Source organism: Pongo pygmaeus, chromosome 8 (assembly GCF_028885625.2).
Source record: "Pongo pygmaeus isolate AG05252 chromosome 8, NHGRI_mPonPyg2-v2.0_pri, whole genome shotgun sequence".
Taxonomy (NCBI): Eukaryota; Metazoa; Chordata; class Mammalia; order Primates; family Hominidae; genus Pongo; species Pongo pygmaeus.
The window spans coordinates 127,506,920-127,532,167 of record NC_072381.2 but is presented as its reverse complement, the minus strand read 5'-3'; the positions used below and the strand labels follow the sequence as shown (position 1 = coordinate 127,532,167).

General features: G+C 48.0%; 1 protein-coding gene across 5 annotated transcripts in view; it reads right to left on the bottom strand.

Moving 5' to 3' along the window:
* Nucleotides 1-25,248, bottom strand: part of TACC2 (transforming acidic coiled-coil containing protein 2) — a 256,831-nt gene that overhangs the window by 137,811 nt on the left and 93,772 nt on the right. The window lies entirely within an intron of this gene.

Genomic DNA, 25,248 nt, shown 5'->3' with positions numbered 1-25,248 from the left:
AGTAACAGTGATGATGATGAAGCCATTTTAAGAAAAGACCAGGATTGAAGAGGACACTTGGCCACAGCGTGGTGCATTCGGCGCTCGGAGCCTGGGCAGCAAATCTCAGCGCCCCGACACCGGATTTCCAGGACACCCCGAGGCACAGGCGCACTCTGCGGCGGGAGCCAAGGACGCGGAGGGGACGCTCGTACGGGTCACGTGCTGCGCCGGATCCCCGAAGTGCGCTCGGCCCTGCTGACGTAACTATTCGAGAATTTAAAAGTCCCAAACTCGGAGGAAATCCAGCGCAGAGTTTTATGGCTAGTCCACGCGCCGTCGTGGCCCGCCGGGGATGTCCCGGCGCGACCCAGTGGGACCACACGAGCTGGGAAAGAGACCGGTGGGAAGGCGCGGAGGCCGCCCAAGGGCGGGACCCCCAACCCTGGCGGGGAGCCTGGTCACGGGCGCCAACCACAACCACGCGCGGGGACCCCAACCGCGAGCGGGAATCCCAGCCACGGGCGCGCGCGCCGAACCACGGGCTTTGACCCCCGCGCTCGCACTCAAGGGAACCAGGCTCCTGGGCAAACACTCTGGGGCCCGCGGTTTCCCCGCAGCCACACTCCTCTGCCAGCAGGGGACCGAATGTGTAGTTAGCCACTTTTCCATCCTCGGCCAGTCCCTGCTGGGGAAAGCCGAAATGAGCTTTGGCCACTTCCAGTACGCCTTTGTCTGGGGGCCAAGGTCTTTCGGGCGCCCGTCTTCTCCTGACCCCGGCCGCCCGCCCGTGGCCCCGGCACTTACCCGCCCGGGGAGATAGGGGATGGCCCGCACGGAGCCGCCTTCGTTCGGAGTCGCAACTGCCAAAGAGCCCGGGGGCGCTGGGTTTTCCGAGCCCGGTGGCGGCGCGGCGCGTGGGGTCACGACGGCCCGGTGCGGCCCTGGGACGCAAAGTTTCCCCGGACAACGGCGCAGGGCCGGCGTGGCTCCCCGAAAGGCTCGGGAAAAGTTGGAGCACAAAAGGCCAATGACTGGCCGAGCGGCGGCTGCCGGGCCAGGCTCCTCCCCCAGCCCTGGGCGCTCCGACCTGGGCCAGCGCTCGGCCAGCTGCTCGCGCAGGGCGCCCGCCGCGCTCTCCTCCCCGGCCAGGAATGCGCGGGGCCGGGCGCGCCCAGACGCACCGAGGGGCCCGCGGCCGCAGAGCGGCAGGCGAGAGACGCACGGACCGACGGACGCGCAGCCCGGCCGCTGCTCCTGGAGGCGCTGCAGACTTCCAGGAGTCTCTGAGTCATGACAACTTGTTACTGTTCTTCGTTTGTCCACGGCCTTCCCACTACGCATGGCAACGCCGGGAAGGCTGTGGCGTGAGAACGGACTGGGAAGGTCAAGTACAGGCCAGGCGGCCCGCGCTTCCTCCGCGGGGCCATTGCCTGCCTGAGGCTACCCGGGAGCCTCAGAAAGAAGGTGGGGGTGAAATGGTGCCTCGCTTGTTCCTGGAGCCAAATTCCGGCCCTTTTTTCTTCACCTGTGTGGTATTAATGGCGCTTAACCACAGAAACAGCGCGGGCTGTGCTGGACAGTTTGCAAAACTTGACGTGCGTTCTATTTGGCTGTTGCACACTCTGAAGTCGGGAGAGGCTAAATCCAAACCAATTCCCGCTGCCATATTTCTAGGAGTTGTGTATCTATTGGCATGTGAGGTCTGTTTTCCTTTAAAGGCCTAACTCCTTCACTGACATGGACCTCACACCCAGAAGTGGTGCTTACCTACCAACACCATGGCATATCACCTTTTCTCTAGAAATTTCTGCAGCTAGGCCCCAATCATGAAGAGCCCGTGACTACATATAGACAGCAGGCTTCCCATTTTAAGTTTAGTGTCACAGAAAGCACTGCTATAGATTATATACTCAGGGACCAAAGGGCAAGAGACTCAGAAATTACTCAGCACTTCCTTTCCTCCTCTTAAAGAAACAGATCTTACGAGCCCCTAATGAGGATTCTCTGTAGAATAAAGAAATAGACTTTTACTGCCTTCTGCGAAAATATTGTTTTTTTAAATAACGCAGTGCTCGTAAGAGTCACATTTTTGATGGAAATTTAAATAGATGCCTTGTTCACATGCTTATCACGGGTTTCCTGGTATCGTATTAATGTGTCCATTTTACAAGTATGATAACTGAGACCCAAATAGGCTAGTTTAAATGTATACTATCTGCTATCGGTGAAGAGAGAATGGAAATGCCCAGTCTTCAAGGTTCTTGTGCCCTATAATCCCAGCACTTTGGGAAGCCGAGGCGGACGGATCACGAGGTCAGGAGATCGAGACCATCCTGGCCAACATGGTGAAACCCCGTCTCTACTAAAAATAAAAATTAAAAAAAAAATAGCTGGGCATGATGGTGTGTGCCTGTAATCCCAGCTACTCGGGAGGCTGAGTCAGGAGAATAGCTTAAACCAGGCAGTCGGAGGTTGCAGTGAGCCGAGATTGCACCACCGCACTCCAGCCTGGCGACAGAGCGAGACTCCGTCTCAAACAAAAACAAAAGGTTCTTGTGCCCTAACTGTAGGTCATATCCATTTATGGTAAAAACATACACCACTCACCACCGTGTAAGCTCCAGCACCCCAACTGGGCAATGAGCTAAGATGAACTTGAGGTGCCATCCCGTTCATGTGAAACAGCCCCTCCTAGTTGACAGATGCACATCCTTCAAGACAGAGGAAGGTGCCACTCTGTTTCGAAATCTACTGGTAGGTCTGTGTGGTTGGCAAAAGGAAGGCCCTGGCAAGGTGGCCACATCTTCATCCCTGGAGTTGTGAATATGTTAAGTTACATGACAAAGGGGAATAAAGGTTGTAGATGGAATTAAAGTTGCTAATCACCTGACTTTAAACTAGGGAGGCTATCCTGGAGTATCCAGGTGGACCCAATGTCATCATGAAGGTCCTTTAATTGGAAGGAGGAGGAAGAAGAGAGTCAGAGAAAGAGACGTGGCTATGGAAGCAGAGTGAGCAAGAGATTAGAAGATGCTGACTTTGAAGATGAAGGAAGGGCCCACAAGCCAGGGAATGTGAGCGGCTTCTAGAAGCTAGAAAAAGCAAGAATGTGGATTTTTCCTCGAGGGCTTCCAGAAAGGAACACAGCACTACTGAAACCTTGATTTTACCTCAGTGAGACCCATGTTAGACATTTCACCTACAGAACTCCTAGTAAAATAAATTTGTGTTGTCTTAAGCCAAAATTACTAGTTTTGTGGTAATTTATTATGGCAGCCACAGGAAACTAATGCAGTAGGTACCTGGTTATTGCTGTGACTTAATCCCTTCTTTGAAAGATTTTAAGAAGATAGCTAGGATTTCATTAACATCTCCAGAGTCTAAGGTCATTCACTGCAGGAGAACCACTCTGGTGGAGGAAGGCTGACCTAGACACCTCTCTGAGGAATGACTGAGCTCAGGCAGTGCAGTGGTCTTGGGCAGCCAGCATTCAGACACAGCCATAGTCCCATGTAGGACCAACTCATTAGAAGATGAAGTCAGGGTCTCCTAATATCATACAGGACTGATCCTCAAATCCTGCCACACGACAGAAGTACATCGACATCAGAAACTCTCGGCCAACCCACACATCTCTGATCCCAGCCACGACCAGAAATCTTGCCTGGATAGTGAACCTAGAGCTACAGTAAATGTGCACTGCCATCCCCTCCTGCTCCAAGTCAGGGTAACAATGCAATAATGGTACAGAGGAGGAAAGATGCAGGCTTGTGCGGTCTTCGGATACCTGGAATCTACTGAAGACTGACTTGCAGGCAGCAACACGTGCCTTAGAAATTGCATCCATGGCTGAATCTTTACTTCCCAAGGATTCTTTTTGTCTGAGTACCAGGCTATGGTTCTGCATCAGGGTGGTCTATGTATGTGTTTACAGCAAGGCTCTAGTACAGTAGCTGCTAAACTATCTTCTCCAGAGTCCTAGGGTTTCTGAAGTTATCTTAAAGGCATCCATGGCACCTGCAAAGAGAGCTGTTTCACTTTTGTCATATCTTTTAAGTTCTACATAAGATTTTGTTTGGAGAAGAGGTTCATTAGGAGGGAAGTGAAAAAAAAGAAAATGTGAAAACACACAATTTTATAGAGAACTTATGCGAAACCCAAAGACTTACCCAGGGTCAAAGGCGGCATAGCAACAGAGCAAGCCTCTGGAACGCAGACTTTAAAAAACTTAAGTGGAGAGAACTGGATAATGCACCCTATGTATAACACCCAGATCCAACATGATCAAATTATGGCTAATTCCATTTTATCCACAATCCCACTTTCCCTCTGCTACCCAGATTGTTTTGAAGCAAATGCCAGATAGCATCATTGCATCAGTTAATATTTCTGTCTGAATCTCTAAAGGCAAGAGCTGGAAAGGGAATTTCTGAAGTCAAAGTCTTCATTCTTCTTGGGCCCCAGCCTCTGCTCAACAGGACTAGCATTGCTGAAGGGGCATCTATGACATGAAAATATCAATAGGAGACAACCACAAACCCCAGGCTGTGGGGCTGAAACTCAGTGCCAATAAGACTCACTGGGTTAATGTTAAAATGCAAATTCCTGGGCCTGGCTCCCGGGCATCCTGATTCAGTACGTCAGGAAAAGGGTTCAGAAGTGTGCATTTTATCAGGGAAATGCAAATCAAAACCACCCCACTCCTGTGAGAATGTGCTCTCAAAAAATTAAAAACTAATAGATGCTTGTGTGGATGTGATGAAAAGGGAACACTTTTAATGTAAACCAGTACAACCACTATAGAAAACAGTGTAGAGACTCCTTAAAGAAGATCTACCATTTGATCCAGCAATCCCACTCCTGGCTATCTACCCAGAGGAAAAGAAGTCATTACATGAAAAAAGATACTTGTACATGCATGTTTACAGCAGCACAATTTGCAACTGAAAAAATATGAAACCAGCTCAAATGCCCATCAATCAACAAGTGGATAAAGAAAATGCAGGCCAGAAACCATGGCTCATGCCTGTAATCCCAGCACTCTGGGAGGCCGAGGCGGGTGGATCACGAGGTCAGGAGTTTGAGATCAACCTGGCCAACATGGTGAAACCTCATCTCTACTAAAAATACAAAAAATTAGCCAGGCGTGGTGGCACATGCCTGTAATCCCAGCTACTCAGGAGGCTGAGGCAGGAGAATCACTTGAACCCGGGGGGCAGAGGCTGCAGTGAGCCGGGATCGCACCATTGCACTCCAGCCTGGTGACACAGTGAGACTCCATCTCAAGAAAAGAAAAAAAGAAGACTGGCACGATGGCTCACACCTGTAATCCCAGCACTTTGGGAGGCCGAGGCAGGTGGATCATGAGTCAAGAGATTGAGACCATCCTGGCCAACATGGCAAAACCTCATCTCTACTAAAAATACAAAAATTAGCTGGGCATGGTGGCACGTGACCTGTAATCCCAGCTATTTGGGAGGCTGAGGTAGGAGAATCACTTGAACCTGGGAGGCAGAGGTAGGAGAATCACTTGAACCTGGGAGGCAGAGGTTGCAGTGAGCCGAGATCGCACCATTGCACTCCATTCTGGGTGACAAGAGCAAAACTCCATCTCAAAAAAAAAAAATGACATATACATATATACACACACACACACACACACACACACACACACACACACACAGAGAGAGAGAAAGAGAGAGAGAGTGCACATGGAATACTACTCAGCCATAAAAAGGAATAAAATAATGGCATTTGCAGCAACATGGGTGGAATTGGAGACCATTATTCTAAGTGAAGTAACTCAGAAATGAAAAACCAAACATTGTACGTTCTCATTCATAAGTGGGAGCTAAGCTATGTGGACACAAAGGCACAAGAATTATATAATTGGCCGGGCGCAGTGGCTCACGCCTGTAATTTCAGCACTTTGGGAGGCTGAGGCGGGTGGATAACGAGGTCAGGAGATCGAGACCATCCTGGCTAACACGGTGAAACCCCGTCTCTACTAAAAATACAAAAAATTAGCTGGGCATGGTGGCAGGTGCCTGTAGTCCCAGCTACTCGGGAGGCTGAGGAGGGAGAATGGCATGAACCCAGGAGGCGGAGCTTGCAGTGAGCCAAGATCGTGCCACTGCACTCCAGTCTGGGCAATAGCGACTCAGTCTCAAAAAAATAAAAATTAAAAAAAATAAATATATATATACATATATATATATAAAATGGACTTTGGGGTCTTGGGGGAAAGGGTGGGGGTGGTGAGGGATATAGAATACACACTGGGTACGGTGTATACTGCTTAGGTGACAGGTGCACCAAAATCTCAGAAATCACCACTAAAGAACTTATGCATGTAACCAAACACCACCTGCTCCCCAAAAACCTATTGAAATATATATATTTTTTTTTAAAAAAAGAAATGTGCATTCTAGCAAGCATATTTTAAATAATTCTTTTTAAAAAAATTATTATTATTATTTTGTTTGTTTGAGACAGAATCTTCTCACTCTGTCACCCAGGGTGGAGTGCAACAGTGTGATCTGGGTTCACTGCAACCTCCGCCTCCCAGGTTCAAGCGATTCTCCTTTCTCAGCCTCCCAAGTAGCTGGGATTACAGGCACCTGACACCACACCTGGCTAATTTTTGTATTTTTAGTAGAGACGGGGTTTCACCATGTTGGCCAGGCTGGTCTCGAACTCCAGACCTCAAGTGATCCACCTGCCTTGGCCTCCCAAAGTGCTGGGATTAGAGGTGTGACCTCAAGTGATCCACCCGCGCGACCTCCCAAAGTGCTGGGATTAGAAGCATGAGCCACCGCACCCAGCCTGTAGATAATTCTGATGGAGATGCTTTTCAGAGCACACTTGGAGAAATTGAATCTGAAGTTTTATGGCCAGCATTGTTGGTTGCTTTCAAAACTGCTGTTCTTCCTCCTTGTTTCCTTACTTTTGTTTAAATAATTGGGTTAGGCATGGTCCTGTTACAAACCCTTGGCCAATGAAACAGAAGAGAAAATCAGCAGGCCTTCTGGAGATAGTTTTCTCCCTCTCTGGAAGAGACACAAGACAGCATAGCTCCTGACCATCAGGGGTCTTCCTGCCTCTTGACATTGTCATGCGAGAGCACCGTGCCTGGAGCTGCTGCAGCCAGCTTGAAACGATGAGGGGAACATCTGGCCACACACTGAATGTGGGTAGAGAGGAAGATGAAAAGGGCCTGGGTCTTTCCTCAATGATGTCGCTGAACTAACGAATTACACAACCTCGGACTTCCTGCTGGTGCAATGATAAACCCATGATTGTTGAAGCTTTCTTGTATTGGATGGTTTGTTACTTGTAGCCAAAAGCATCTTCAAAGGGCTGTCAACTGTGGTGTTGAGAAGCGCTCATATGGTAGATACTAAACCTAAGGCTTCAGAAAAGAAAGAAAGACCCCAAAGCACATCATCATTTGCCAAAGGAGTCGTGCAGAATACAAAAGGCAAATCAGTGCCTAGGAAGTAACTGTGGCCCTGTCCACCAAACAATGCTTTGCTATGCATTTGTAGCTTCCTTTAAAATTCTGTTGTAGCAACAATATTTTGCTTTTGCTGAGAAGTGGAAAGCCACATAGAAATGAGAAGCCAGGCTAGAAACCTGTGCTCAATTTGCCTGACACAGAAATAACCATTAATGGATCAAATACTCACCAGCATCTGCAATCTCCCTCTGAGTGCCCATGTGGAACTGAAAAAATATGAAATCAGCCCAAATGCTCATCAATCAGTAAGTGGATAAAAATGTTTAAGACAGGGGCCGAGCGCGGTGGCTCACACCTGTAATCCCAGCACTTTGGGAGGCCGAGGTAGGCAGATCACCTGAGGTCAGGAGTTCGAGACCAACCTGGCCAACATGGCGAAACCCCATCTCTACTAAAAATACAAAACTTAGCCAAGCATGCTGGTGGGCGCCTGTGATCCCAGCCACTGGGGAGGCTGAGGCAGGAGAATCGCTTGAACCCAGGAGGCGGAGGCTGCAATGAGCCGAAATCACACCCCTGTACTCCAGCCTGGGTAACAAGAACGAGACTCTATCACACACACACACAAAAAAAATACACACACACACACACACACACACACAAAATGTTTATGACAGGCCAGGCATGGTGGCTCACGCCTGTAATCCCAGCACTTTGGGAGGCTGAGGCGGGCAGATCACCTGAGGGGAGGAGTTCGAGACCAACCTGGCCAACGTGGTGAAACCCCGTCTCTACTAAAAATACAAAAAAAAATAGCCAGCTGTGGTGGCGGGCACCTGTAATCCCAGCTACTTGGGAGGCTGGGGCAGGAGAATCGCTCAAACCCAGGAAGCAGAGGTTGCAGTGAGTTGAGATTGTGCCATTGCACTCCAGCCTGGGTGATAAGAGCAAGACTCCATCTCAAAAAAAAAAAAAAAAGTGTTTAAGACAGGACGCTGCTTGGAAAGACAGGCACATGCTGGAGAGGCAAGAAGCAGGAATACGGAACCAAAACACCAGCAGACACCAGGTACAGTCAGAGTTCAGAGCAGGAAGAACCTGAAGCTATGGTGTGTATATTAGGGAAAGTAACTTCAGGAGACTGAAGGAAACCTCCATTCCATCGAATGGCTCACTTCTGCCCCACTGGATCAAGGGCCTCTCCCCTGATCACTTCCCCCTCCATCCCAGACTGCCAATGCCCAATTTCATCCATGTGGAAATCCTGGGAAATGAGGCCAGAGACTGGAAGCATCCAAGGCGGGCTGGGTAACTGACAGGCAATATGTGATGCGGAAGGTCAGAGGCCAAACACTCCCCAGACACAGAGCATACTAGTTCCTTGCTGGGAGTTGGGAGTCTAAATCAAAGTTCATAATCTGATTTGTTGATGGGCATCCAAATAGAAGCTTCAGAATGCTGGGGCCCTGAGTGACAGCACATTGTCTTCACAGAATCACAGAGCATCCTGTTAGGGGCACCCATGCATGCCAGACAGCATAAACTTCCCTAGACTAAAGGAGTTTCATTTAGCTATTCAAAATCACTTATCAAGTGCTACTACATCCTGGCCCTGTGCAAAGCACTAGGGTTAAAAAGTGAGATGCAACATGGTTCTTATGCTTACGTCTATCATCAGATAACGATGGCTACCACATGACAGAGATAGGAAAGGAGTATTTTAACCAGCGTTGGAAAAGGTATGGGGAGATTTTCCAGAAGAGGGAATAGTTAAGCTGAGTTTCAGAGGATAAGTCAGTGTTACCATATTAGGATTTCCCAGATTAGAGTATTTCAATAGTTATGCATTTAAATATTAGGAAAAAGATACCACGAGCACACCAACTCATAACTTCACAGACATTGACTAGTAACACAATGAAATAAAAAATGAAAGCTGAGCCTGGTGGCTCACTCCTGTAATCCCAGCACTTTGGGAGCCCAAGGAAGGAGGATCACTTGGAGTCAGGAGTTCAAGACCAGCCAGGCCAATATGGTGAAACCCTGTCTCTACTAAAGATACAAAAAAATCAGCTGGGCGTGGTGGCAGGCGCCTGTAATCCCAGCTACTCAGGAGGTTGAGGCAGGAGAATCACCTGAACCTGGGAGGCGGAGGTTGCAATGAGACAAGATCGCACCACTGCACTCCAGCCTGGGTGACAGAGCAAGACTTCGTCTCAAAAGAAAAAAATATCATAAAATAAAATTAAAATGAAGCCATTTTTAATAAGTAAGTAGATAGAAAGATAGTAAGTAGATAATAACACAAGTAGTGTACAGAGATGGTAAATGTCATGAAGGTGGCCCATGAATGATTGACACTGGTGAAACACTGAGCTGAAAAAAGAAGAGGACATGGACCAGAAGAGAAAGAGAATATTCTAGGTAGTAAGAATTGAATCTCCAATGCCTTCTAATAAGGAAGTATATGATTAAGTCATTCATCAAATATTTATTAAGACCTACATTTTGTTAGGTACTTCTAGGAGCTGCACAAACAGCAGTGAAAAGACAACATCCTTGCCTTCATAGACAATGCCTTCTAGATAAGGACAAAAGGCCATATTCATTAAATAACAAATAGAGGCAAAGTCACTTAGGGCCATGAGCTGTTTTAATCTTATAATGCCTGTGTACTGTCTCTTGAAACAGAGCATGGTCTCCTTGAGGTCAGGAAACCCAGTCTTCCTGCAGTGCTTACCAGGCAGCTGGTCAGCTGGGCCTCCGCTAGGTTGACCCCAGTCCAGTGCTCATCGTCCTCCATCCTTCCTCTCTCCTGCTAGACAAGACCCCTGCCTCCAGGGCCAGCCTCCCTCAGCTCTACAGCTCAGGACCACCTTGCGCCATGATGCTCTTCTTCTCCCACAGGACAATATCTCAGGGCTTCACTCAAACACCAAGAATTCAAACTGAAAGGGTATGTGGGGCCTAGAAGATGACCCCATCACCTGCCAGCTTTGAAGGGTGGCAAAATACCATCCACATGCCAACTTGCACTGTGCCTTCCCCACTTAATAACTGGTAAAAGAACACCAAAAGGTAATTTAAAAGCTTTTCTAAAATAACCACAATAATATTAGGCACCATTTGTGAGCACTGATCACAAAGATGGCCCTCTGCTAAGTGGCTCCCATCTCTTCTCTGCCTTAATTCTCTTAATGAGCCTATGCGGCAGGTGCTGCTGTTGTCCTTAGCTGGCAATGGAGGAAGCAGGCTTCGAGTGGTGACCTCACCCGGAGGCCACACTGAGCAGCGCCACGGTTCATACATAGGCTCTGTATGTGCAGAACTCAAACTCCTAACCAGCCTACAGTGACCAAGGCTAAACCGTGGGTTATTTCTTATATACTCTAGACATGTCAGGAGGGGAATATGACACGAGGAACCCAGCCATATCATAGGAATTCAGCCCTCACACTCACAATATAAGATCCATTTCACTGGTGAACTCTGAGGAACTTTCCTTCTTTCTTTTTTTTTTTTTTCTAGAAGGAATAGTGCTTTGGTCTTCTGAGCTAAGTCCTCACATTCCATGACAGGCTGTACAAGCAGCAAGATACATTCCTGAACTGCAACCCAGCAAAACTCGGTTACAGGGCGAGGAGGCATATTTGTAGAAGGGATTCAAGCCTCCTGAAAATTCAGCCATTACCTCCGCCCATGCTAAGATGAAATGTCAGCCTGAACCCAAAATATACACAAGGAAATGTGTGGGGGCAGCTCTGCACACGGCTCTCAGCCTCAGCCAGAATTTCTAGATGTGGCCTCGGCATTTTCCTTGAGGGCACACAAAGCCCAGTTCACACAAGCCAGGTCTGCACTGCTCGGACAGACGTGTGTTCCATGAGCCAAAGTGCTGACCCCTGGTCTCAAAGGCCAAATGTACCTGGCCAGGCTCCCCCAGGGGCCAATGTGCTCCTGCACTCGAACTTGGCCTAGTCCCAATTTAAAATAAGCCTTCGACTAAATAGGAAGCAACGCCCTGCCTGCTGTACCTTCTCTGACAGAAAAACAACTTTCTCTAGGAGACAGTCAGATGTCCAAGTGACATCAGGGCAAAGGTGAAAAACAAACTATTTGATGGATCAGCCGCAGTAGTGCGAGGGTTTGGCAGGGCCAGGAGTGAGGCGCGGTTACGGGGTTCGGTTCAGCCTACGCAGTGGGCGTGATGATGTAGATGTCTTATGCTGCAACAAAGAAGCATCTGAGAGCCGAGTTGGTTTGATCTGCTTCTGCGTGCCTTAGGCCAGCTGTTATGTGTTGTGTAGAAATACCTGGCGAGCTTTGAAAATGTACTACCCCCAGGCTACACCCGCATATCCATTAAACCAGAAACTCTGGGGGTGGCATCCAGGCATCAACATTTTTTTTAAGCTCCGTGGGAGTTTTCAGTGTGCAGCCGATGTTGAGAAGAGTGCCCTAGACCCCTTGCTACTCAAAGGGTGGCCCACAAACTGCCCAAACTGACGGATGAAGCGTCACACAGTACCTTGTAGTAAGCAATACCGTCTAGGTCTGCGTAAGCACACTTTACGATGTTTGCACAATGATGAAATCGCCCAACAATGCATTTCACAGAGCAGCTCCCCATCATTAAGCAATGCATGACTGTAAAGATTCCAACTCAGCAGGCCTCGGGTAAGCACCTGAGACTCTGCCTTTTTCTTTTTTCTTTTTTTTTTTTTTTAAAAAAAGGATGGGGTTGGCCGGGTGCGGTAGCTCACGCCTGTAATCCCAGCACTTCGGGAGGCCAAGGCAGGCAGATCACAAGGTCAGGAGATCGAGACCATGCTGGCTAACACGGTGAAACTCCATCTCTACTACAAATACAAAAAAAAAAAAATGGCTGGGCATGGTGGCAGGCGCCTCTAGTCCCAGCTACTTGGGAGCCTGAGGCAGGAGAATGGCATGAACCCGGGAGGCAGAGCTTGCAGTGAGCCAAGATCGCTCCACTGCACTCCAGCCTGGGCGACAGAGCAAGATTCTGTCTCAAAAAAAAAAAAAAAAAAAAAAGATGGGGTTTTGCCATGTTGCCCAGGCTGGTCTCGAACTCCTGAACTCAAGTGATCCTCCAGCCTTGGCCTCCCAAAGTGCTGGATTACAGGTGTGAGCCACCCTGCCCAGCTAAACACAATCATTCTATAAACATTTGTTGAGGGGCTACTATGTGCAGCCCACTGTGCTAAGGACTGGGGACCAGGCACAGTCCCTGCCATTGCAGGGGACTCTTTCCAATAGTGATAGATGTTCCTTGGGTGATAGATATGCCAGCTCTGGTCAAGCATTTCCAGTGCACTATTTCACTGAATCCTCAGGAGTTAAGTACTAATTTTATACTCATTTTGCAGGTGAGGAAACTGAGACCTCATGAGACTAATATGACAAATGTCCTACAATGAATAAGCTGCAGATTTGAACCCGGATCTGTCCAGCTCAAAACACCCACTCTCTTCTGCGAATGACAAAATCTGATTCACCAAACTGTAATACACTTGCCCCGTCTTAAAATTATTGTCAGGCTACAGAAAGGAACCTCGCTACTCTGGTGGGAGGTAGGGGTACTCCTGGGGAGTGGAAGGGTTGGGAAGGCTTCACAGAACTACATTTGTCTGAGCCTCTTGAACCAGAATGTGGTCCCATCATGGGCTACAAGTAGAGGGAGGGGCAAGGCAGGCAGAGGGGTCACCCAGAGACACGGGCACATGGGTCTGGCCAACATCTCTCAGCCACACTGGAGTTCCTGCCTCTTACGTCTTTACAGTCTGGGCCTGCTTCTGCACTTACACCTTTCTCCACATTTTTATACCAAAGGAAAAGGGGTTAAGAAGAGAAGACACAGTTGGGCGCTACAGCTCATGCTTGTAATCCCAGCACTTTGGGAGGCTGAGGCAGGCGGATCACTTGAGGTCAGGAGTTCGAAACCAGCCTGGCCCACATGGTGAAACTCCGTCTGTACTAAAAATACAAAACAATTAGTCAGGTGTGGTGGTGCACGCCTGTAATCCCAGCCACTTGGGAGGTTGAGGCAGGAGAGCTTCTTGAACCCAGGAGGTGGAGGTTGCAGTGAGCCAAGATCAGGCCACTGTACTCCAGCCTGGCCAACACAGCAAGACTCCGTCTCAAAAAAAAAAAAAGGAAGAGAAGATACAAAATGGCCTTTGTTAGACCTTAGAGCCAGTGGCTTTTCAGGACCTTTCCTTCTCAGAAAGGAGCAGGGAAGAGTTACAGCTTTCCTCCTAGACTCAGTCACAGTCCCCAAATGCAGAATGCAAAGAGAGTTTCTTTTTTTTTTTTTGAGACAGAGTCTCGCTCTGTTGCCCAGGCTGGAGTGCAATGGCGCGATCTCGGCTCACCGCAAGCTCTGCCTCCCGGGTTCAAACGATTCTCCTGTCTCAGCCTCCCGAGTAGCGGGGACTACAGGCGCACACCACCACGCTTGGCTAATTTTTGTATTTTTAATAGAGACGGAGTTTCGCCTTGTTGGCCAGGCTGGTCTCGAACTCCTGACCTCAGGTGATCCGCCTGCCTCGGCCTCCCAAAGTGCTGGGATTACAGGCATGAGCCACCGCGCCCAGCCCCAAAGAGTTTCTGAAAGCAAAAGTGTCACCCCAGGAGGGGCAATTTTCTACATTCAATTTTTACAGAATCCTCTCCACTGAAGATAAAACATGAACTAAATGAGAGGTATACACGACGCTTCAACAGGAGCCTGGTGGTTCCTAACACATAAGCTTCCCATCTTCTTGAAAAAACTAAACCCTGCAGTGATCATTAAGTCGTTTTATCTCCCACAAATTTATAGCCCACTTGTAAAGAAACAGAGTTAAGCTGAGTTAAGCTGCAGCCTCTGTGCTGTGTGGCCCTGGCTTTCCTTTGCTTGGCTGACAGCATTTGCAGGAGGGTTGCCGAAAAACCACCAGCAAAAGCCAGTTGGGCCAGTGCTTGCAGCTTCTTTAATTCACCACAATTTGGGAAGTATGTGGATGCTGCTGGGGAGGACAGACTCAGATTAGAGTTCAACAGCAGAATGTTCTGCTGAAACTGGAGTTTTATTTCCTTCCAGCTGAGTGTGTCAGAAGGAGACTATGAATGGCCGAGCCAGGCATGAGGTGGTACCTCATCTCAAAGGTGAGCTTCCCTGCTACCCAGCCTCAGGTGCCAGAGGAGTAACTGCCCAGCCATCCTTCACAGGTGGCCTGGAAAGGCAGTCTGGTCTGGGGTTGAGACCTAAGCCCAGGCTCGGGGCTCCCACACTGCCCCAAATTCTCAGTCTGCCAACTCTGGCCATGTATATGTTTCAATACCAGCTGCTTCGTCACTTGCCAGGAACGGTCTACTCCTCCAGCTATTATGTTATGGCGTCTGGCAGGCAGGGCCAGATGACTTTTCACCCTGCCCTTTCCTCTAGGGGTTTGGAATGGGCTCACGGCTCAAAATATCATGCCAAAATAGTCGAGGCGGTTTGTCCCATGAGATGTACTCAGCATGGCCATGCTCACCACACAAGCGTACTCCCACCCACTAATGTTAGCTTGCAGCCTCTCTGCAGCCGCTCCTGGCAAGAGGTTAACCCCAAAGCCCTAGTTTCCACAAGGAAGGGAATGCATTCCCCATGAGTGCCAGATGGCTCCACTTCGCATCCTATACAATATTGCAACACGGAGAGCCACCCCTATTGGGAGGCTGAGGCTACAGGACGAGAAGAAGCATTAGAGGGTAGTGGCACGTTCCAACAAATCCAGGCCAGATGTACGTGAACTCTATGAGCCCGTGTGTAAAAACACAGGTACTTACCATTAATCTACCTTAATAATAGTCTTATCATCATTTAAATGATGATGGTGATATTAATGACAGTAGCAATAAAAACAGTAAACCTCTGATACCTCAGTGCTTACTGCATGCCAGGCGGGCACTTTGCTAAGCTTTTCACACATGTTATTTTTTTATATAACTCTCTGTGGTGGACCCTAGCATTATACACATCTTTCAGGCAAGAAACTGAGGCTTAGGGTGGCTAAGGAACTTGTTCGAGGGTAAAGAGTCTAATAGCAGAGCCGGAAGTTAGACGCAGCCGCCTGCCTCCAAAGTGCTGTCTGACCTCGTTTTTCAGGACAGGAACCCTCAGACTCACCTGATAGCTGGTTATGTTGAATTATGCAGCAAACACGTATGCAGTGCCTACGGTGCCTCATGCAAGGTATCAGGTTCTGGGTAACCAAGAGCCGTGCCCTGCAAATCTAACATTCTCCAAGAAACAAGATCGTAGCTTATTCTCTTAGTCAGAGGCCAAGACCAGCTCTCTATCAAATGGCCACAAACACATATCCATGCAAACATTTCTAGAAAGACAACCTAGGATCATGATGTCCAACTTCCTGATCCTACAGGGTACATAGCGAGCAGACAGGAGCCCGTGAACGGCTGACTCCTCAGGTGTGTGCTGGGCCCTGGGCTGGAAGTCAACAAACCACATCTGTCACTCACCTGCCCCACACCCACCCACCCACCTAACCATTTACCCCAAACCTCTTTCTAGCAGAGGAGCCTGTACCTAGCGTGTCCTGAAAGCCCATCTCAGCTCTTCCCCGGTGAGAGAGCCCTCGGCTTCTCCTTCTAAGTGCCTGGCCTGGGTGCACATTTGCTGGGTGGCTGCTGAGCTGGCTGTGGGGATGGAGTTGCCCAGAAGACCCCCTGCAGCTCAGGGACCTTGTCCACGAAGTCTCCACTGCAAGCTGACTTTGTGTAGGGTGTGCCGTGTCTCGTCTCATCTTCTCCCCACTGAAACCCTCCTTTACCCCAGGAGACATTGTCAGCCCCATTTACCTGCAAAGAAGCTGACGCTTGGGGCAGTCCTAATAGCACCCAGCATCACCCCTCCAGTGGGAGCTGGGATTTAAACTCCGGCCGCCTACCAACCCCAGCCTCCAGCTTGATCTCATCTTCAGCCTCATTTCTCCTCCCTCCTACTCCCAGGGCCCTCCGCCTCCCCTGGGGCCACTTCAGAGCCCTGCTCTTCTCCCACCAAGTGTACTCCCGGCCTGAGAACTGAGTGCTGACCCAAATCCACGGTGCGTTGGGGTCCTCGCTAGGCCCAGCCTGCCCTCTCTCAGGACATAGACTCCCTTCCCCTGAGTTTCTTCTTCTTTCTTCTTTTCTCCCTCTCCTCCTCCTCCTCTTCTTCTTTTTCTTCTTCTTCCTTCTTTTCTTTGAGACAGTACCTCACTCTGTCACCCAGGCTGCACCCAGGAGTACAGTGGTGTGATCTTGGCTCACTGCAGCCTCGACCTCCCGGGCTCAAGCGATCCTCCCACCTCAGCCTCCCAAAAAGCTGGGACCACAGGCGTGTGCCACCACACCAGACTAATTTTTATTTTTATTTTTGTAGAGATGGAGTCTCACTATGTTGCCCAAACTCGTCTCTAACTCCTGGGCTCAAGCGATCCTCCCACCTCAGCCTCTCAAAGTGCCGAGATTATAGGCGTGAGCCACCGTGCCCGGCAACCGGGAAAGTTTTTATTCCTAAACACCCTCGGCCAGGCTTGCAAAAGGAAAGGGCATTAACAGCATCAGTAACTAGACCTGTTCCAGTGCCTTCCCTGGAAAAAGAAACATTTTCACAGTCTACATCTGAGTCATCAGTCTGCTAAAATATTTAACACTGGACTAACAGGCATTAAGAAAGTAGAGAAGAAAGAAGGGGCTGAGATGCTGCTGGGGCCTGTTCCTCACCCTGCCAGGTTTTCGGGACAAGAACAGTGCAGAGATATCAATGGAAAAACCACGTCTGCCCATTTGGGCTCCCTCCCAGTCTGGTGAGGGGCACTCTTTTTTTTTTTTTTTTTTGAGACGGAGTTTTGCTCTGTCGCCCAGGCTGGAGTGCAATGGCGCGATCTCGGCTCACTGCAACTTCTGCCTCCTGGGTTCAAGTGATTCTCCCGCCTCAGCCTCCTGTGTAGCTGGGATTATAGGCATGCACCACCATGCCCAGCTAATTTTGTATTTTTAGTAGAGACAGGGTTTTACCATGTTGGTCAGGCTGGTCTTGAGCTCCTGACCTCAAACGATCTACCAGCCTCGGCCCCCCAAAGTGCTGGGATTATAGGCGTAAGCAACCACGCCTGGCCGGTGAGGGGCACTCTTGTAGGTGTGGCTACTGGGGGTTTGTGGACAGGGAGGGTTTACCACAAGTGCTGCTGTCAGGAGCCAGTTCATTGGGCCATCCAGGGCTTCTTACAATGCCAGCTCAGATATGGGTCCGCAGGCCTGGATGTGAGGTCACATAGGTGAAGCCAGGCCTCCTTAGGTGCAGGAAAGACACCTCCTGCTGATCCGCATTACTGGGCAGATGTGCCACAAACACACCTCAGCCTCCACTCTAGAGACACAACACTTGGTCTCCCCACTTACAGAGCCAGCCAGCGGGAGGAAGGGGCGCCTAATACCCACCGAGCACCACTAGGTGCTTGAGAAACGTCCAGGGCTTCACACACACAGCTTCACCAAACCCACTGGCTCTGATGGCAAGGATTAGCCTCTGACATAATGCAGAGAAACAGTGGCTTCCTGTTGGGTTGTCCTGTGTGGAAGCCATAGCCCCATGTGGGTATTTCACTATAAATTTCAATTAGTTGAAATTAAACAAAATTAACAATTTGGTTCCTTAGTGTCACCAGCCTTATTTCAAGTGCTCGCTAGCAGCCTGTGGCCAGCAGCAACCGTATTGGAGAGTGGAGACACAGGACATTCCCACCACTGAAGAACCGTCAGTGGACAGCGTTGCTGTAGGGAACAGGGCGCCTCCCCAGGACTCCACCTGGCTAGTAAGAGAATGATCAGCGTTCTGAACGTAGATCTGATGTCTGAAAAGCCTTGAGGTTCTAGTCCTAGTTCCAACTCTTATTAGCTTTTTGACCTTGACCAAGGGAGCCTTGGTCACCACTGGGAGCCTCCATTTCCTCATCTGGAAAAGGGGTACACAAACAGCACCCACCTATGGGTTGAGGTGAGAAAGAACCATGATGCTGCATTGTGGAAGTACATTGGCCCAGAGTGGGGAATAAATGAGAGGAACTTATACAGAGCACTTGTGGCAGGTGCTCTCAATAAAGTGGCTCATTTAATTTTAACAGCACTGTAAGGAAGTACTATGTCGCCCCATTTTACAGGTGAGTCAAATGCACCGTGAGGCGATGCCCCCAGGATCACAGAGCTAGAACTTGAGCCCTGTCAACTCTTGAGGCCTGTGCTTGTCGCACCCTAGACCTCAGAATCATATGGTCTTTTCTCAAAAGCCTAGAAGCAGAATTGGGGTGGCTGGCATTGGTGAAAGGAAGATCCCCATTCCCCTCCTGAGGAGGGTCCCCAGTTCAGCACAGGCATCTGGGGGGAAACTTGCCATCAGGGGCCAGAACCCAGGTCTAGCTCTGCAGCTAGTTAGCCCCCTAGTCCCGTCCCCATTCCGAGACTCAGTTTTCTCCTCCATAAAGGGGGGGGCTCAATAAGAATGCCCCCACATTTCCTTCCAGCTCTTACCAGCTAGAGTGTAAAATATTCATCTCTCAAACATTGCTGCTGAAACAAAACCCAAACCCAGGTCAAACACAGTGGCTTCTACTGGTGGCTGTAATGAGAGGTGCCCAGAGAGCAGCAGGTCAGCTTGGAGACCTTCAATTTGGGAAATCACCACCTTGACCTGAATGAAACTGGCCCTTGACTTTGAAGTGGCAGTGAGCGGCTCTTCCATGCTATGGGTTCAAGTACAGCGTGAACAGGGGACAAGGGGCAGAGAGGCTCCCAAGCTCTGGAGAGCCAGAAGCCAAGGTGGTGGCATGCCTGTCCCAGCCACCTGAAGACAGTGAATCCAGCCCCTGCCCCCAAGGAGGCTGCCGCCCTTTGTGCAGATGCTTCATGAACCCACTTTCAAAGGGATTTGGAGGGTTGGACATGGTGGCTCATGCCTATAATAATTCCAGTGCTTTAGGAGGCCACGGTGGGAGGACTGTTTGAGGCTGGGAGTTCAAGACCAGCCTGGACAATATAGTGAGATGCCATCTCTACAAAAAAGTTAAAAATTAGCTAGGTGTAGTGGCGCGCACCTGCAGTCTCAGCTACTTGGGAGGCTCGGAGGCTAGAGAGTTGCTTGACCCCAGGAATTGGAGGTTAGAGTGAGCTATAATCTCACCAAGTCACTCCATCCTAAGAGACAGAACAAGACCTTATCTCTAAAAATAAATAAATAAAGATACTTGAAGCTTTTCCAAATGACAGATTCACCTCTCAGGAAATTAATTTTACTTATGAAACACAGATGCTTCATTTTACTTATGAAACATATAAAGGCTGCATTTTCAAAGGCTCCTTGACTTTTGTATATGATTGCTTATAGTGACTGAAGCTATTGATAAGAACACAATTTGTAGAGGCTTTAGTTTCCTAAGTACATTTGAATCTGTGATCTCATTTCACATAATGAGCTCCTTGTGGGCCAGGCAGGGTTCGTGGAGCCCCCAGCTTGATAGACAGAAACAGGCTCAGAGACGTGGAAGGGCTGGAAACAAACACTCATCCAGTTCCTGCGTCTACAGATTCCTGCAGGGTCTGTTACCATTTCATTTGGACATCTTGGGCGTTGCCTCCTTTTGCTTAATTTCCAGGATGTTTCGAAGAAACACATTTCAAATTACAAGAGTAGTTACCATTGTAATCATACACTTACCATATACCAGGCATTACCCCAGGGGCTTTGGAAACATTCCAATTTTATCCTAACCCCAACCCTAAAAGAGAGATGTTATCTTCCCATTTTATAGAGAAACTGAGGATGGAAAAGTTAAGCAGCTTATCCAAGGTAGCAAAGCCAATAAGAGGCCAATGAGATGTGAATGCATCTGTCTAACTTAACTGCCTCCCATCTGAGAAGAGTATTGCTGTAACTGACATTACCAAGTGTCGATTTCCTATGTCATATAAAATCGGGGGTGAGGTCTGTTGTCCTGGCTTTATCTGCTAAGAGAACCATGCTTGAATGTTGTTTTCTCTTTTCTTTAATTTATACAGTTGTAGCCATCCTCTAAAAGCTTATTCTTAAACTTGAAAACATGGTGTCACGGCTGGTAATTTTAGAAAGGAGTGGAGGGAAAAGGAAGAAACAGAGACCAAGTGGGAAGAAGGCGTGGGAGGACGAGAGAGAAGCGGCTCCAGTGAGGCTTTCAGGTCCAGCCAGGGCTTCCTTGATGGGAGGCCAGCTGTCCTCTCTGTCCTCCCTCCCTCCACTTTTCAACCCAGTTGCCCTTCCCCATTCAGCCTAGGTTTACACGAAGACCCTAAGCATCTGGGAACAATTTAATTCTCTTAAAATCCACTAATACTTGAAAATACCTTTCCAACCATTTCCCTAAATGGAAAAAAAAAAGAGAGAGAGAGAGAAAGAGAGAACGACTCCTTTTAAACACATATTCAGCAACGACAAGCTTGGTGATATCCAAGATTAATCAAGAACGACATGTCTGAACTTTAGTGCTATGTAACCAAAATGCTAAATTCTAGACTTTCCACTAACAGGGAAGATAGTTGTATATGTACATAGGTGAAATTGATTCAAGCACCTTCTGCAGAACAACCTGAAACTAACATGAGGCTGTCTCTGAGTCCCAGGCTCTTCCATAGGGAAGCTCATACAATGTACAGAAATGCACAGCCAGTCACTGTACATTTCATTCTATACATTTCTATACATTGTGAGTGCCTGGTTCTCAGAGTGGGGGACACACAGACCCCCATGGGTGTGAGGTGTGGCTGGAGGTAGGCAAAGCCACGGGATATCCATGCCGCATTCATTAGCAATGCCAATTTGACTTCATAAGATGGACAATAAAGCAGCAAACAAATTTATGCTACCTTCATGTACATGTGTATGAGATGGGTTATCAAACTATCCTATCACCAAAATAGAAAAAGACACATTTCTTAGATATTGAATCTGATATGTGGTATCAGCCCTATTCAAATTGGCAGAATCTTCAAAATTCAGTCCACAGAAGCATGTCACCTGATAACTAGCAAGATAATAGAAAACTTGATTTTGCTTTGCTTTGCTCTTCTGGAGGTAACTTGAAACAGTATTTTGATGGTGAAATACAATATAATAGGGTACACAAAGATACTCAAAGTGTTACAATGAAACACGATCTCAAAATTTTTAACTTGTAGCAGATCGCTATGGGCTGTGCAGTAGGGGGTATGAAAGAATTCACTCTCCTCAGCCATTGAAATATTTTTGCAGAGAAAGAATTCAACGCTGGAAAAGAAAGACAGCCAGGTTGAAGTTTCAACCTCAAGAGAACAGACTGAGATCCCAAAACCACCTCCACACCGAAGAGAGATATAATCACGCAGGTCACTGCACCAGAAATGCCCATCACAAAACAACAGGGAATCTAACACCCACTGGGCACCAGAATGGGCACGCTCCAGTGCTTGAATCAAGGATCTCATTTAACCCTCATGGCAATTCTTTGAGGCAGGTACAATTGTTGTCATCCCCATTCTACAGATGAACAAACTGAGGTTAGGTATGTAATTAGTAAGGAGCAGAGCTGGGGTGTGAATTCAGAGACCTGTCCCTGAAATTCATCGCCACCACAGCTCCTGGCAGTGTCCACCGAAGTCTGGCCACCCAGCCTCCCCCAGACCGCTGCTGACTTTCACCTTCAAAGGCAACACCAGCTCCTTCTAGGAAGTACAGCCCCTGGCCTGGCAGGACTTCCTCCGAGACCTGCCCAGGTCCACGTGCACGGCTTCCTCATGGTGGGTGGGTTCACAAGCAAGAAGTTCAGAGCCTCTGCCTCAAGAGAAAGAAGCATTCCCTACCTGCCTGGCTGGATGAGAGAGTCCAATACGAATTTTTTTCAGAAACCCTCAACCAATGTTAGGGAGCCTTTTCCCCAAGAGCCTAAAGCACAGGGAAGGCCAACTGTTTACGACCCCATTTCCTTCAAAGACCAGGGAAAAGCAGCTTCTAGGAGCAAGTAATCCAAATAGAATGTGACCCAGGTATTCAAAAGCCACATATGTCATTTTTTAAATTTGGGGAGCCACATTGAAAAAACAGAAAAAAAGAAATAAGTGAAGTTAATTTTAGTAATACATTTTAACCCAATAGATCCAAAATATTTTGCATATAATTAATATTATATTCAAAATGACTAGTGATGTATTTTCTTTTTTTTCATACCAAATTTTCAACATTGGGTGTGTATTTTACACTTACAGCACATCTCCATCCACACGTAGCCAGGGGCTGCTATGCTAGACCGAGCAGCTCTAGAGAGTACAAAAGTCTCAGCAGGAGCAAAGTGAATAGGAACACCATCAGAACCTAAATTTCCGTTGCTGTTAAAAGCATAATCTGTCATGCAACTTCAGCCACGAAGATCTGTTTGTAGGCTGGGTATGGTGGCTCATGCCTGTAATCACAGTACTTTGGGAGGCAGAGGTGGGAAGATTGCTTGAGCCCAGAGTTCAAGACTAGGCTGAGCACCATGGTGAAACCCCATCTCTACAAAAAATTAAAAATAAGTTGAGCGTGGTGGCACACACCTGTAGTCCCAGCTACTAGGGAGGCTGAAGTGGGAGGATCCTCGGGTGGTCGAGGCTGCATTGAGCAGAGATTGTATCACTGCACTCCAGCCTGGTGACAGAGTGAGACCCTGCCTCAAAATAAATAAATACATGAATAAATACATAATTTTTTAAGGATTTGTTTTTAAAGAGTTTTGACAGCACTAAAAACACTAAAGAGTGTTTTGATGGCACTAAAAATCCGCTAAAATGAAAATGTACTAAAATACGAAATAATAATTCGTAGGTATTGTGGTTGTGAAATTTTCTCTTTTTCTTTTTTTTTTTTTTTTTGAGATGGAGTCTCACTCTGTCACCCAGGCTGGAGTGCAGTGGCGGGATCTCAGCTCACTGCAAGCTCCACCTCCCGGGTTCACACCATTCTCCTGCCTTAGCCTCCTGAGTGGTTGGGACTACAGGCGCCTGCCACCACGCCCAGCTAATTTTTTGTATTTTTTTAGTAGAGACGGGGTTTCACCGTGTTAGCCAGAATGGTCTCGATCTCCTGACCTTGTGATCCGCCTGCCTCGGCCTCCCAAAGTGCTGGGATTACAGGCGTGAGCCACTGTGCCCGGCCCTTCTCTATCTACTTTTCTATACCTCACAAGTATTCTGGAAAAAAATATAATTTATAATACTAATTTATAAATTTTAATTTTACAATTTACATTAATTAAAACAACGAGCCATGAAACATTTATTGTACTACTATACGTCTGGCCCTGAGTTCTCCAAGAAGGTGCTAACATGTCTAACGACACTGAAAAAGAAGGCACTGATATGGTCATTTTGGGTGTGGGGAAGACTTTTCCAAGCTAGACAGATATTTTTCCTGCCCCTTAACTGGGAATATAAAAAATACATAACAGCAAAGGCTGCAGGAAATTGTACCCTAAGTCAGTAGCAGAAAAGGGTGTCAAATGCAGATTAAACTTGCATCTGTTTGGCCAGCACACGCCCACATCCACACTGGCCCAGAGCTATGGGAGTCACTACTGCCAGGTAGCAGAGGCAGCTGGGTGTCAGTGGAAATGTTCAGACTCGAAAAACAGGTGATCGTGCATTCTTTCCAAATGTGCAAAATATGAATCAGATCATTTATAAAATGCCTGCAGCTGTTTGGTAGGGTACACAGGTATTAATTTAAAGTCTGATTCCACCCTACTCGCACACACAAGTGTTGTATGCATGTGTATGTGTGTGCACACACAGCACCAGAACAGCCAAAGGCCTAGGGAGGCGGAAAGCTTGTTCACTGTGTGTCTGTGTACGTGCACAATATCTCCATTTCCCCAAAAGGATGAAACCTTGAACAGCAGCTTCTGCACAACACTAGGTGGCATTTCACATAGAAAAGAACAGGCAGGCACACTGCAAGTGTGAAGGTCACTGTTCATGGTTACATTTACCCTCCTTGAATCTCGAGATCTCCTGGAGTGTGACCACTGTTGGTGAGCCATTCCTGCTTCGGAGACTAAATCAGCATTGAACCCATTTGCATCAAGATGTAATGAACTAGATGAATGGGTGCCTAGAGATGATACAGCGGATGTGGGGGCTGGGGTATGATATCTAGGGGCTGTAGGGTTTCTTTCTGTAGGGATGAAAAGAACCTGAAATTGATTGTAGCCACCGTTACACACTGTGAATATACTACAAGCCATTGAATTGTATGAGTGAATTATGTGGTATGTGAATTGCATCTCAATAAAGATTCTTTTCTTTTTTCGAGACAGGGTCTCTGTCACCCAGGGTGGAGTGCAGTGGCACAAACATGGCTCACTGCAACCTTCACCTCCTGGGTTCAAACGATCGATCCTCCCAACTCAGACTCCCAAGTAACTGGGACTACAGGCACGTGCCACTGTGCCTGGCTAATCTTTGTATTTTTTCTAAAGATGTGGTTTCACCATGTTGCCCAGGCTGGTCTCAAACTCCTGGGCTCAAGTGATCTTCCTGCCTCGGCCTCCCAAAGTGTTGGGATTACAGGCATGAGCCACCGCATCCAGACTGACTTTTTAAATTTAAGGTAATAAACTCAAGTATGAAAGCAACTCATTCAATCCCTTTTCCAACAATGGAGCTTTTAGTCATCCCAGGTACTGCTGTAACTGTACATAAAACGGGAATGGCCATTTGTTTCTTTC